The sequence below is a fragment of the Apteryx rowi genome, unplaced genomic scaffold (assembly GCF_003343035.1).
Source record: "Apteryx rowi isolate R43461 unplaced genomic scaffold, aptRow1 scaffold_337, whole genome shotgun sequence".
In the NCBI taxonomy this organism is placed as follows: domain Eukaryota; kingdom Metazoa; phylum Chordata; class Aves; order Apterygiformes; family Apterygidae; genus Apteryx; species Apteryx rowi.
Genome location: NW_020449830.1, coordinates 949,515 through 965,219, shown reverse-complemented (window position 1 = coordinate 965,219; position 15,705 = coordinate 949,515).

Genomic DNA, 15,705 nt, shown 5'->3' with positions numbered 1-15,705 from the left:
GGTACAGTTCTGATATTACCTGGATCATAAAATCCAGAGGTAATCTAATCACTTTGTACAGAGGTATAAATCTATGTTATTATATTCTTTTTTATACCCCCACTTCTAATAGACATACTTGAATCAGCACTGCTTTTTAAGTCTTTCAGAATATGAATTTCATGTTCATTTGTAAATTGGGTAAGCTGCTGAAGCCCATTTTTCTGCCAATGAAAGCACAGTATAATGGCAAGGAATGGAATGAGCTGAAAAAAGAGAAGCTGAGGTGAAGGTCTACTTTGTTGTAGACTTGAATGAATTTTCTTCCATTTCCTATGCTATAAAGCAATCTTTTGGCCTAAGTTTACTTTACACCTTATTTGGACAATCTTCCTTGCTATTTGATATAACTGAAATTCCAAGGGCATTATAGAAGACTTGCTGGTTTTTAGGCAAGTGACTTGCCAAGAACTTCTCACTAGTCTTCTCATTCTATATCAGTATTGATCTGGGCTAAATTTTATTTATCAATCAGCTATGAAGGGTGAAAACCTGCATCAGGACCTCTAACTTTAGCTTTCTCAGGTACTAGAATGACATCTCCCTTTATACTTAATGGAGAAAGAAAAAGATTCAACCTTCTTTACAAGCCAGGGAACCAGAATACTCTGAAATGCACTCCATCTCCTGGAGGCAATGTATAAAGAAAGAGAGGATGAACTTAGTTACCTAAGTTAAATGCCTGAAGGTAACAATCCCATCATACCACTAATTTCAATAAGAGCTGAGAGTATTAACTAGCTTTTAAGAAGTATGCAGGTCTTTGAAGGCTCTATCTGTTATTGAATAAGAGCAAGATAACCAGGCAGCTACCCCACAGTAAACAAGACTTACTTGCAGAGCACTTGTACTCTACAGGTGCTTTCTTTTCTCAGTGACAAGTACAACATATTTCACAACAACAGCCTGAACTAGGTTTACTGGAAAGACCAGTGCAATTGAATATGAACTCTGCAGTCACTGCCAAGCCACAGCACTGTTATAGGCCAAGATCAGTGATGGCATTACTCTCCTCCTCTTTGCTAGCTAAGTTCCCTTCTCCCTTCTCTAATACACAGTAGCTGTGGGAATACAGATTTTGCAAGGATCTTATAGTCCAGTGAATTTTAAACAGGCTACAGATCACAGTGTTTAAAACTGTTTTGAATGTCCACCATAAATTTCACATTAGGTAAAAGCATCTAAAGAGTCTTTATTCTTACTGCTAAGAGATATCTGTAAGAGGAATGGAGATAAAATGAAATTATATCAAATGCTGTTGCTGTTATAAAGCTGAGCCTTGCAGCCTGTCTAAACGGGTAGTGGAGAGCATAGGAAAATGAAAACAGTATTTTACAACTGTAGTGAACCTTAAATGAGAATTATTCCTGCAAGCAAAGTATTTTCTTTAAGGAGTAACTTTTGTCTAAAAGTGATACACTGGGTTTCATTCTGCCATTGGATACTTTCCAAATATCCTTTTAGGCTATTGTCTTTTGGGTCATGGTGATCCACCACTGCAGAGAGGGCCAATTCCTGATGGCACTTGCAGGGCAACAGAGAGGGTGCTTTTGGGCTTTATGCACAAAGACTTCTGTGCACAGCTGCTCCCACTTTTCAGTGACTATGTATCATGCTGGAAAGACTGTAAGAAGTAAGTTGAAAGTATTTCTGAGATGTAGCTGTCTTTTATATCATCCAGTGMAGAAAGCAGGGTACTCCTGAGTGGGCCTGTTATCAACAGGGTGGGTGGATTAATCACTGATAAAGAGTTTAAGGGTCATAATGCAAATGATCCTACCTAGGGATTCTGCTGTCTGAGGGTTGATCAACTGTTACCTGTTAATTTTACTTCCACATTCAGTAAGTGATTGTATGTCTGGAAGTGTACAAGTGAGCACTGTTTCTGTGTGGATGAACAGAGAGCTACTGGCTTCACTTTTCCTATGTGTTTTTTGACCCTTTTGCCTAATATGGGTCTCTTCACTGCCATGCTAAGATGTTTTCCCATGTGCTTGAAATGGGGCTACCCTCTATCAGCTCAGAAACCAGAGCGATCAAGAGAAGATGATGGTTATCTTTTTCTCTGTGAACACATGGAGCTTGTTCTTCCTGACAAACAGCAGCTGCCTGTGTGGAGATGGTAATTCTGGTTTTGTTTTATAGCGATTTGAGTGATTTTGTCTGGGCAGGATGGGACTCTTCCTCACTTTCTAGTGAGAAGCCATATGGATGTTCTTGAGATCTGCCATGGTACCTTAAGTGTTCATATAGCTAAAATGTGAGGCAGGAATGGCATTCACCCAGGGATTGTGGCTCTCATACTCGGCTAATGTGCCTCAGAGCCCAAGGTCTATCTTCAGAAATGATGTGGGCGCTTCAAAGCTAAATGCTCAAACGTGAGCTGAGTGTGATAGGATGTCTGCACATGATCTTATCTCAATGCTCTTGGGGAAAAGGGTTTTTTTTGCAGTCAGTGGGAATTTGATACCTAAGTTTCTTGAGTATCTGTTGGAAATCTTACTGTGAGACTTATCTGCTTAGGCATGTATTCAGGAAAAAGTGAATTTTTTTGGGAGGAATTTTTTCTGACTAAAGATGGGACAGGGCTACGTTCCAGGTTTACAACAGATTTTTTTTTTTATTCTACTTACTACAAAATATACAGAAGAGTAACAAATGAAATGTGCTTAAATGAATAGCCTACTCTCTAAAGAAATCTGATACCAGGTAGAAAACATTGCTATCTGTCTTTTTCTTAGGGACACTTAAGATATGGGGCAATCGTCTGGCATAACTGTAGTGACCTTTTCTTTTCTCAGCATGGGCAGTATTATATTTTGCCTGGGGGCAAAATTTCCAACCTGTTTGCGTAAGTCAAACAATAGAAATCAGAATTTCCATGAAGACATAAAATTTCTTCTAACTACTCTGGTCAAATATGCTGTCCATATTCAAGTAATGAAATCTGAAGAGATTGGTACTATTTCTGTGAGTGCAGTAACAACAGCTCTTCAGTACTGTGTTTTTTTTTCAATGGCTTCTGGATCCTCTCTTTCTTGCTAAAACCAAATAAATAAAATATGTGATTATTTTTTGCTACTATGCAGGGAAGAGATAGAGACCCTCAAACCCTATCCAGCAAGTTCTTTTAAAGCCTGAAATTGAAATTAGGATTTTGTTCAAGCAGTCTCTACCACTTCTGAAGGGGGAAAAAGCCATTCTTCCAGTCTTGCAGTTGGAATTTAAAGAACTTTATGAAGATGATACATGAGAAAAACAGTTTCCAGCTGATATTCTTAACTGTTACCTTGCTAACAAGAGGAAAAAATATGTTAAGCTTCTGTTATTTTTGAGTTGTCAGTGTGACAAAATGATAGCCTTCCTTCTTTGTTTTTGTGCATATATTTCTTTTATAGTATCTTACAGAAAAGACTCCTAAATTGGCTGCCCTCTAGGTACAATTAGCTTCCAATTTCCTTGATAGTGTCTGAATTGCAACAAATGAAGGAATCAGACTTATGGTATGAGAAGAGCCCACTTGTAAACACTCTTCTGATCATAGCATGACTTCAGCTCTTTTCTGGCATGACTGCAGAAAACAACTTACTTGCATGTGCTTGCATTATCATCCTAACCGAGATCAACATCAGACATGCATGTATATCTGCCTTGCAAACCAGGTTCTCACAGGTAGTTCTGGAAGATTTTTTCCCATTGGAAGCATTGAAGGGAGCAGGCATAATGTTGCTTCAATTTTACAACCAAAATAACTCTACTGAAGTAAATGAACTATTATACTGATATTTTAGGTCCATATATGCTGCCCCACAGAAATGTCAATGATCCTTTGCCAGGCTAATCTTCCAAGCCACTGTTATTGTCATTAGGTGATGGGTCTGCAAAGAAAAGCAGTCAGAAATACTGAAATATTCTGCAAGATATTGCCTGATTAACAGTAAGCGACAACCAAACAGTACCCCCTCCTCTGTGCTAAAAACAACATAATAAAAAGCAGGTGGAGCAAAAGATGARCATGAGATTCCACAAAATGTTATACCTCCCTTCCACTGAGAATGGAAGTACCTTGTTCAGTCGCATTGGTTGCCCAGACACCAGGCGTAACTGGTGTATAGAAGACTGTTGTTCGTATGAGAAGACTCCAGTTCAAATTCTGTGTACTTTTTTGGTGCATTTCTGATGATGATAGGACTTTTTCTTGTGAAATTTAAACCTACTGGCTTAGATGAGTTCCATTTGTCTTTAAATGCCATGAAGCGTATGCTGAGAGAATTATATCAGACACAGATTTTCTTTTTTAATTGAACTTAATATTTGTGGAATGCCTGAGTTCTGTGTAATGCTCTTAAGTACCAACATTTGCCTTAAGACATAATAGTAGCACATATGCAGTATGCTGTATCCCACCCATCATATCATCAGGCTATCCATCTGCCTAGTAGCCGCTCTCAAATGGGGGAGCTGAGCATCATTTATACCCAGATCTTATTTCTGCTTGAGAACCAACAAGTACAAGATTGTCATGTGCAGGGGTTTTAAAAACAAAATCCTCTCTGGATCAGATCTGCTACCTTTGTGTAGATTTACCTCCTTCTGGAAACTAGTGAGCAGCCAGTGTGAACTCTTGCCTGCAGAATGAAAATATCAATCTGATCAACATTTCCGCATTGCTAGCAAGATAATCCTTCATTTGAACTGCTTATCTGAAATCTGTCTCATGAATCTGATGGGAGGATTTACCCTAAGTAGTTAATTACGGTGTTGTTAAACTTCCTCCTCTCTCCCTTATTCCTTCACTTTTAGAAAAATCATGCAGCTATGAAGACTTTAGACTTCAATTAAAAACAAATGAAGACATCTTATTTATGCAGCTCCATGTTGATTAAGACACCTGAAATTATCATTATACTTTTGTCCTGATCTTATTCTCTTCCCCAGGTGCTCACTGTTGGTGGCCTCTGTCAAAGGGAGGACAGTGGGTTAGGTGGATTTCTAGTCTGAGCTAATCTGGCAGGTCTAACAGAAGTTAGAATTCTTTTTTAATTGTCTGCTGTTTTTTAGGGGTCAGGTTGGACTTAGGGCACCTTAGCTGGAGAATTCCACCGAGCGTGAGGCTAAGCCTTGTCTCGTGTCCTGGGTTGAACTTAGCTGTGAGGGAAGCACAAAGACAGACTGAAGACATTACACTGGGATCTTCTTGCCAGATTAAACTCCCACATGTCCTAGAAATAATTTTTACTTTTCTCATCTGACCAAACCATGGCTCCTATTCAAAGTTCAAGGAATCTGTTTTCTACAGTAATTTGTGTCTAACTTGAGACTCCAGGGAAAGTTTTAGTACAATTTTAGGTTTCACATTTGACCCCTTATGTGATGGTGATAACTGCCAATACATGTCTTTTAACATGAAGAAAAAGTACTGTGATAATAAGGGAAATAGGTTTGGGTTCAGTTCTCACGTACATAAAGCTTTTCGTCTGTGAAGAAATGTTTCACTGGTTATCCAAGTTTTTAATCCAACCTGTAGATCCTTTTTAGGCTTTGTTTGCATACCATCTTTCTTTTCTCTCAGGACGAACTAGGAGAGTGAGATCGGTATATTTCTACTGTACAGCCACTGAATGACCATTCAGTTCCACTGCAATAGGTCTGGTTTAGGGTGGGATTTTTCTTGTTTTTTCTAACATAGCTTATCAAAAGGTGCATCAGGAGACCTTTGAGAAAAAATTGAATTAAAGTAATAAAAGACTTTTTTTTCTTTTTTGTTAGAGCCAAGATACTGATAAGGTTTATCTTCTCTTAAATAATTAGAAGAGTTTCCATTCTCCTTTTATGGAGGTGCTAAATAGCCCTAGACTTGACACATTTCTGGTCTGGCCTTTTTCTTAGGCACAGCTTTCCTAGAAAGCTCTCCTGCTCCAAAGCAGTGCATGTTGTTCTGTGCAACACAGTCCCTGGAGGAAAATGAGCAAATGGGTACTTGGTGGTCACCTTTCATGCCTGGAATAATCTCAGAAAAAGAAATGGCTCATGTCCAATCTCTCGTCCTATTAATTCCTAAAAGAGCCTAAAGTCTTCTCTTCAGAAGGTTTATGAACGTTTTGGGGTGGGAGGGAGAGGGGGAAGAGTTTGTTTCAAATTGCCTTTCATTACCTATACAGTAATAGCTCAATCTGGATGAATCTTCAGAAGCTCCCACTGAATCCTACAGAAGTTTTGGACTCTAGTATTTCAAGGGCGGAGTTATAAAGTAAGGGGTTTGGGGTTTCTTTTGTTTTTTGTTTTTTTTCATGAAGACATTTGCTTAGGCATTTTCATGGTTTTCCAGTGTACTCTCCCTAATTCATCAGCACAGGTGTTAATTTGATACCTCTAATTCACATGGTCCTGGCTCTCCTAAAAGTTTTAGGATCCTTTTCTTATGTAATATAAAGTTTTCTTAAATCATTCAAAGTGACACTTCTGGCAGATTTCTCCAACCTAACATTCTTGACGAGATGCTGAAGTATTGCAAGAGCTGTGCATAAACTGTGACCATAAGCTGTTTTCTTCTTTTCCCTGCCCCCTCCATATAGATTTTGACAGTATTTTCTTGTGTGGCATTTAGAATAGCTATTTTTTATGGGACAGGGTAGGTCCTGGCCATTCACATCATCATGTATACAAGGCACTAAGTACTGAATTATGATGAATTTGGTATGAAACACAGCTTCAATTTTTTTCACATTCTGTTTCTACTGAGATCTATCCTCAGAGGCTTTATTAGCCCTGAGGCAGCAGGATCCTCCATGTGTGTTCAGTAGTTTGATGCCCAGAGAGAGAACCTCTTAGACTGTGGAAACCTATGCAGGACCCTGCTTGGGATCAACTCCCTTTTTTAAATTTCTCTTATTGGTCCTCAGTACACAAGGTTGGGTTTTATTCTTAAATTTCATAGCAGTTTTGTAACTTGAGCAACACGTACGGCAAAGAAAATGTGAAGAAAGAAAATGACTTTTCTCCCGCTTTCTTGTACTAATAAGTTGTTATTTCCTGAGGCTATCTACTTAACTGCAACTGCTGTCTGTGCCTGGAAATGTTAGAAGAAATGACATTATGCCTGAGTACAGCAGCTTAATCTGTGGTTTTGATTTCTTCTGTATTTGCCACCAGGCCCTTTGGGAGGCAAGGTTATGTTCCCAAGATTAAGTAGGTTCTTAAAGCACATTCAGTGACTGCTTTGTTTTCCTGGGACTGTTTTTCATGGTTGGTGGCAGGAAAGTTTCTTGCCACTCCCTTACCTGAGGTTTATGTAATGGACTGATAGTACGCGGTGCTCCCTTAGAACTTGTTCCAGCTTGGCAGCGCTCAGCTCTTCTTGAGTCACTGCAAAGCAGGCTGGGATTTTCCTTGGCTTTGGATGTAGATAGGTAATTTCTTGCTACTATGGGTGTTTTGGGAAGCATCCCCAACAAGAGTCAGGCTCCCAAACAGGTACTGAGAAGGCACAGCTACTCATGCAAACTCTGAGGTTAGAGACTCCAAAAATATGGACTAGCCCTGAGACCCAGCCATGGAGCTTTCTGCTCTGGGTGTTGTGCTTCACAGAATCAGATACTCGCTGTAAGTGTGTGTTCTGGATATCTCTGCCTGCCAGGGTCAGTTTGAATCTCATTTCACAAGGGTTTTAACATGTTGTTGCCATTTATGCAATACATGTGTATTTTCTCATGGTTGCTGATTCGTTTTCCCACAGATGAGACTTAAGCATATCCACCATATCCCACTGAATTGTCAAAATAAGCCTTTTACAGAGAAACGGCAATACCAAATGTAATACTTCTTGAGAGAGAACTCTACTGGTGTGAGTCTTCACCTAGAAGCCTCTAGAAATTGAGCAGATCAACCCCGGATGACACTAATAACCAGCCAAACACTCTGCAATTTGGAAATTTTTCTTAGAGAGAAAGAAATGTGTCTCTAAACCTAGGGTAAGCAAAAAAAGCAAGACATAAAGTAAAACAAAGAACAATACATTTTTTCAGTTGTTAGGGGATATGATACCACGCAGGCAGTCTGGTGGGCTCACGTCACATCCAGTAGTCAAAGTGCTCCAAAGTGATAGACCTGGACTAAATCATAAAATTAGCTGCCCCCCCCAACTCTGCATGTGGTTTGGACAGTGAGGTGCGTTTGTCCCTCTGAAGTTATAACCGTAGGACTAGCAGGCCTGCTTGCTGGCAACAAGATAACTTCTCTCTTTTTTTTTCTCCTTGAAAAACTTCTSCTTTTTCTCCTCTGGGGGTTTATGATTCACTTCCTCTTCTCCAAAAAGACAAAGAAAACCCAGCTCATATGTAGCTGTCACTGCACACTCCCTGGGAGAGGCTGACAAATGTGGGTGTTTACTCTTTTGAATCCTCTATCGAGAATTTTTTTCTTTTTCCTCTTCACCCATAGGTGGAGTGAAGAACTCTCTCTCACAACGCTTTTGACAGGAAACTTGCATTAAAAATAGTACACTTGCTTTCTTGTGGCACTAGAAATGATCCAAAATCTTTGCATTATTTCCCTAGCCTTTTTTTGCCAACTTGCGTTTGCCATTTGTATGCCTGTTACCCTTCGCTGGCAGAATGCAAATATACCCAATAGGGCAAAATATCAGTGTCTTTTTTGCTCTCCTTTCTTACTAGCATAATAATGCAATGTTTGTAACGCAGAGAGTTCAGGGCACCTTTACTGCCAAATGAAAAATTGTTTATTCTGTAATGTTTGTATTCCTATATTTTGTGTGGGAAGCTTTTTTCCAAACATACCCTTTGATCCTGAATTACCAGAATTGTCCTTACAAATTGCTAACAGCCCCAAATAGCATGCAAAAAGGTTGCACAACATACACATTCCTGAGAATTAATGTTTAACAATAGAGTGCCACTACTGAGAAGACATCTGTAAACAGTGCTTGTTTATATGAGAACCCTTTACATATCTCTGGCAGCAAAGAGCGGATCTCAACAAAACTTGCACCCGAGTTATACTGGCCTTACGGTTCCTGTACTCTTGTAAAGCACAGCAAAATAGACTGTCCGCAAAATGAGCTTGTGACCTTAAAAGTTACTACAGGCACTCTTTGTTTACCCCTCTTTTATTTGCAATTTGCTTGTAGGCGTCTTAAATAATGTTACTGCACTTTAGTCACATTTTATCTTGTGCAATCACCTAAAAATAAGCATAGATGCTCAAGCTGTGGGTTTGCACTCATGAAAATATATATAAATTTCAACAAAAGTTGGTATACACACAGGGTTGCATACTCTGCTTGTGCTTGCTGAGGTTAGCTTGGGCTCCCTGATTAATAGCTCCAAAATATTAGTCAAGCCCAAAGTCCCGTTATAGTATGCAAAGATAAACTCCCCTTTCACAGGGGAAGAAGTGTGTCACTATCTTCATGGGTCAGACAGATATATATATATATTTTTTTACTATTAGAAATAAAGCCTTTTGTTGTGGTTGTTTTTGTTTCTCCACAGCTAAAATAGGATTTTGCTTGCCTATACTTGAACCATTCACCAGTGGATCAGGGCTGATGGGCTGTGACCTTCAGAAGTTAATACATTACGTAACAATAACATAAAACATTAAGTTAGCAAATGCTAGAATTAGTGTCAACTCCAGAGAGTTTCGGGTCCAAGTGTCTTAACTGCTCTTCTATGTCACAGGACTCGGAGTATGTTGCCGTTGTTTCATGACTGCTTGAAGCTGTCGCTGCCATTGAAAGAAGTAGTCACGCACTCACACACACCCCAGATCAGCTAACCTATCTCAGTTAACAAAACCCTTTTCTGTTTTGGGGGGTGGGGGGTGGGTTTTTTTTGTTTTTGTTTTTTTCCTGCCTTTACCTGGCTAGTTCCCAGGAACAGCTCCCAGCAAGACTGTAGCAGTGCTTGGGTTCAGTGGTGTGCAGTGGGTCTATCCCTCATGTCCCCTTTCGAGCCATACGGAGACAACTAATGTTGCTGTGTGCATTCAGGAGAGGGGGAAAAAAGAGGGAATGGTGTAGTGGCAAGAAAAAAAGAGGGAATGGTATTGCTGGGGACAGACAGGCCAGCGAGACTGCTTCTTTCATAAATGATGCCAACTTAGATTAGCTTGAAGCGGACTACAAAACTGCATCCTAAATTAAGTTTCATCCCATGTACCCAGTATTATTCATAACTGCTCAGAGCCAAGGATTCTGTAACAGCCTGGGATAGTATTTAATTACCTTAATATGACATTGTCCTTTTTTCTTCCTAGAATCTCCTGTTCACTTCCTTTCCCAACTAATGAGACAGACTACCCTGTCTTAGCACAGCCCAGACTAGCCTCTATCCTGCAAACCAGTTGTAGCAGGGAATCTGTGGAAAAAGAAATGTGTGTTCATTTAACTAAAACCCTGCATCGTTATTCAGACGTAACCCTTTTGCCAGGACTTGGCTGGCAGTAGCAAGAGCTGGGTTCAAATACAAGGGAGTCACTCCTAAAACAGTGACTTCAGACCACACCTGGAAAGCGGGGAAAAATTTAGTAAACTAACTAATTTTTCCCATTTGCAAACAGGAATCAAATGGCTTATAAAGTTTTTCTTTGTTTTTGTTTTTTTAAGAGACAAACAAACTCTAACCAGGTAGATAAAAAGAGTAGTAGTAACTGATCGTTATGGTTATTCTTTAACTATAATATTCATAGCCTTTTCTTCTAAGAAAGCAATTCCTAGGCTAGACCTTTCCCCATCATCTGCTGTAAGCGAAAGCTGTTTGGCAGGGGAGCAAACCCCAGTTTCAAGTGACTGCTGCTCATCTCGGCCGACTGCTCCTGGTCCTCAGCCATTAACTGAGCTCAGCTGAGTGCAGAACTCAAAACAGATCTTCAGGGAGGCACTGAAATTGTTTTTTCTTTCTCCTACGCTTGTRCAAGCCTGTAACACAAAATCTTGTGACCTCCTTGCTAACTAAGCACAACCGCTAGTTTGCACCAGCTACTGGATGTTATTGCCTTAGCCTCGGATAGCCATTTACCCAGATACGTTTCACAAAGCTGCAWATAAATTACGAAACCATCAATATTATTAGAGCTGCAAACTTTTCTCCAGTTTGTAACTCCCTATTTCTCAGCAGTGCCTCGCACGCATAGTAACAGAACATGCCCAAAAAACTGTTTTGGGAATGGCTGTTGGTGTTTTCTGTTTGCTTCGCCCTTGCCTCACTGGCTGTCCTGTTTTCTCACTGTACTCTCACGTACTAAAATACTGCAAAACCACAGGTTTTGTTCTGATAAAATTTAAACAAAGGATGAGTTCCTATCAAATTTGTTGGCTCAGCTGTTGGAATCTATTATTAGTTTCTTTAAAACCTCTCATTAGGAATATTTATTAGGGTTCAGAATTTTGGGATTCAGTTTATCTCAGATGTCCTTAGTTTTCCAACAAATCTGACAGTGTAACCTGGGGCATCAACAGAGATACCCAAATCCTCCTGGGCATTCAAGAAGCCACAGGCTTTTGGAGCTTCCAAGTCAATATGCAAAAAAAAAAAAAAAAAAAGTCTGGCATCATAAAATTATATATATATGTATAGATATTTTACAGTCTGTATTATATCTATCTGAAAGTTCCAGGCATAGCCATGCTTAGTATTTAATCATTAGGAAGGAGTGAGATATTCATAAAGCAGTATGGTAACAAATATAATTTCATGACCTGTATTTAGACAATAGTTTGGAAACAGAATTGTGAGGTATAAATGAACCACGTTGTATAATTTTCTAAGGAACCACCTCCAAACTGAAAACCCAGCAGGAAGGCTTTTTGGAAGGAAACTAAACTTGAGATGACACTCTTGTGAATGTCATACTCTTTTTAAAAAGGTTAAAAATACCACATTTTAAGTTCCATAAATTGTCCAGTTATTCTACTATGTTGTGACATTAAAATTTTACAGAATGAGAAGCTTATACACGACTAAGGATGACTTTGCATTGGGAGCCTACCTATAGTTTAAGGTACTCTGTGAGCTTGGTAATGACCCAGCTACACTTGGCCAAGTTCTTGAAGAAAGGTTTCAGCCGTAGTCAGCTGAAGTAGCTATGGAGGAGGGCACTAAAACCTTTAGTTTGGAAAACTGTGGGGTTTTTTTCACTAGGAATGCTATCATATCCTGTCATATAGAAGGCAAAAAGCACATGTAACAGTGATGTAGAGGCACACTGCTTCTGGGGAGTGACACCCTTTGGGAACCCTGATGGAAGGAGTGAGTAAAGCACTCTCCACATCCCAGACCATCCTGTTCACTTCAAAATTTTGCAGCGCATAAACCTGGAAAGTCTGTTTTACGTTGGGAAAAGGATCAGAGAGGCTAGCAGGAGCAGGGTGTGACCCTGCGGAGAAGCTGTTACTCTGCATTCCTCAGGCAGCATGGGCTGCTGTAGGTCTCTTACGACAACCTACCACAGAAGTCGAGCTCCACCTCAGATCGTCTTGCACAAGAAGCAAACTGTGTTGCCAAGACTATGGCAGCATGCGCAAATGTTTACAGACGGGAGCTGGCTGCACTCCTACGTGAGGGCAGGACCATCTGACGAGTGCGAATGCTACCATCCTTTTAGTTGCTACTACATAATCCACCATTTCTGGGAAGCAGATGCTTCCAAAATCATAGCCAGTGATTTCATGCACATGCATATTCCCTGTCTCACAGGTAATGTGTCCTCAGTCTCACTGAAGGAGATTATCTTCTGTGTGTGCAGGTAACATGGATAAGCAGAACACTGATTGCACTGAACAGTGAGACATCTTCACAGAAGTCATCACCTAGGCCACAAAGAGCTGTTATTCTGCATAGCTGGTTACCACATATGCACACATACAGGGTCTTAGTGGAGCAGACTCTTACTTCCTTCATAAATATGGGGACTGGTGCTATGTCATAGGCAGAACATGTATGAACGGTCGAAATGTCACCCTCTTGTTTATCATTTTCCCTTGGAAAATTGCAGGGAAGCTGTAGACTGTAATATCTCAGTTGATTAGACAGTTGGAAAATTAAATATTGTTTTGAGTTAAAGTTTCCAAAGATTTACATATGCATTTTGGTTCAGTATTGTTCATTGAAGTCAGTGTGACTTTGGGGAATTAAAATGCCAATTAGGGCTGTGAAAGCACTTCCATTGTTATTATAGCTATTAATTTAATGCACTTTAGGAAGGTTTATACTTTCACTTGTGATCTCCTATTAAAAGAAGAAATATTTACATAGAGATCTGTGGGCTTTTTTTAATAGTTCATCAAGCTATGAATAAGTATAAAAATTAAACAAACTAAGGTATTATTTAAATATCTATGGATACATATCTCTCTACTAAAGAGACTGAGGTGCATATTCTAGACCCACAGTGGCTACTAAGGGATTTTTAGTGATACTTGCATTGTGTGAAAAGATCAGTCTCTGCAGGACTCTCGTTTTTTACTCTGTCATCCCTCTCTGTTGAGAGAGGAGATGGTGGAGAAAAGGTGGGGCTTTGGTTTGCTGCCTCCTCATCTGGAAAACAGGGTTGTGCCAACACGCTGGGTGATGAGCGCCGTGCCAGCCATAGGCTGCTGCAGGCAACATGCTGGCCATGGGGGCCAAGGAGAAACCAAGTGCGGCTCTTGGCACCACAGTTTGCTTTCTGGGCTGTCCCTGCAGCAATGCTGTGGCGCTCTGCCCTGTCCCAGGCCTTGAAGCAATTTTACAAGTGAGCTTTGGAAGCTGGTTATTCTAGTCACCTGCCGTGAACAGTAGGAAATTGGTGTTCTTTATTTACAAATTAGGGTTGTTCCATATGTATTTTTCTAAAGTAACTTAAAGTAGCTGCTTTGTATTGTTAATGAATGGAACCAGAGGTAATCATACTGTGTATTCCCTGGATAACTGCAGATGACTCATCCAAAGAAAGGGAGTGTTGTTTCATTTTAATTGTCATAAGTTATACCCTGCTCCTAGTCTAACATTAGAGTGTGAGGAGAGCTGACAGCCTAAGAAAGGACAGAGAAATAAAATGGTTCCAAAGATTAATTGACCGTCGTATGTAAGGTAGGGGGTATTAAAGCACATTAGAGACTCCTTTTTCCTTGATGTTGTTCTAGTCAACAGTAGATTTCTCTGAAAGCTATTGTAGTTACAGAGGATTCTTGGGTGCACCGATATGAGTGACTAAAGATATGATTAAGAGATGATTAGCTTCACATTCAGGAGGAAGAGGAGAGGAAATTATAGCAAAAGGTTGTGTAAAAAGCCCAGTCAGTACTGCCCATGTTTGCGGGTGATGTGAAAAATTGGGCAAAACCAGCTGGAGCCAGTGGAAAACCTCTGACTAATATCAGTAGACTTTGGATCAGGCCAGTCATGTTCTCCTGATGATCCATATTTCCTCCATCCCTCTTTGCTCACCAATTTATCTCTTCCTACATCCTTGTTAATTCAAGGAGAGTTTTTCTTGTTTCTAATTATGTATCGCTTATAGGAGCGAGGTGAGGAAGGTGACCACAGCCATTTCTGAAGACAAAAGCATTACCCTGTCTTGTTCCTGGGTGACCACATCTGTCCAGTAACACTGTGGTGAAGCAACTGTGTACTTTGTCTCAGCCCAAGTTCTCCTGGTCTGGTACAACTGGACATCTTTGGAAGACCTCCATTCCTCTTCCTTTGCCCTACCCAGCTACCTGATATCTTCTGGAAACAAAGATAAGCAGCAAGATTGGTCTCAAGGTACGTTAGCAAAGAAGAAGGAAAAAAAAGTGTTTTGTCACCTATTTGATGTCAAGCTGTAAAGCTTCTGAAATGTATGAAGGGTGGTCTAAGAGTTAAGACATCTTTGCTGCAAAAGATCCAGGTTAGGCCTCAAAAGGAAGGGTGGTGGGGAAGCAACCCTCTGCAATTGTGGACATGCCAGGTTATGGCAGTGGTTAGAAAAAAATTGTTGTACATAATGACAATCCAAATATGCCCCATGGGAATTCCTTAAGGCAAGTTTTTTCTTTATCTCCTCACTTTTGTAAACTGAGTCTGATTTACATATAAGTCTTTATGCAGCTCAGTTTTCAGACTTTATCTGACTTCTCTAGACACTTTTGTGGCTACAGGAGCCACTGAAACTCTATCCTTAAGGGCTCTGATTCTCATATTAACATAATTCAGTGATTACAGCAGTTTCATGTAGTCTGTATGTGGGGCAGGAATGCATGATAGGTATGCCTTTTGGAGAGCATTCAATAATTTAACAGCACAGAGTTATTCAAGTCCATGTTCAGTTTATGGAAAATTCTAGAGATAAAAAGTTGAAGAGTCGTATTTTTATTAATGAATCAAAGAACTTAAGTCTAATATTGGTGAGTTTTCACATGTATGCAAATCTTTGTGTGCTTTAAGGTGTTGTTCAGCTAAGGCCACCATGAACTAAGTAACTGAATAGAAATAGCAGCACCAAGCATGCTGCTCTTCTGTGTTTTTTTTGGTTGTTTTTTCATAAATATGTATGTATATGTCTGTATTGTAGCATATTACTTTTGATAAAAAGCAGGACCAAATGGTGTTTTCATTTATGTTGCTGTAAATCAGGGTTAACTGCCTTACATGAGGTGCATCAGATGTGATACAAGTGTGAAATGAGAAT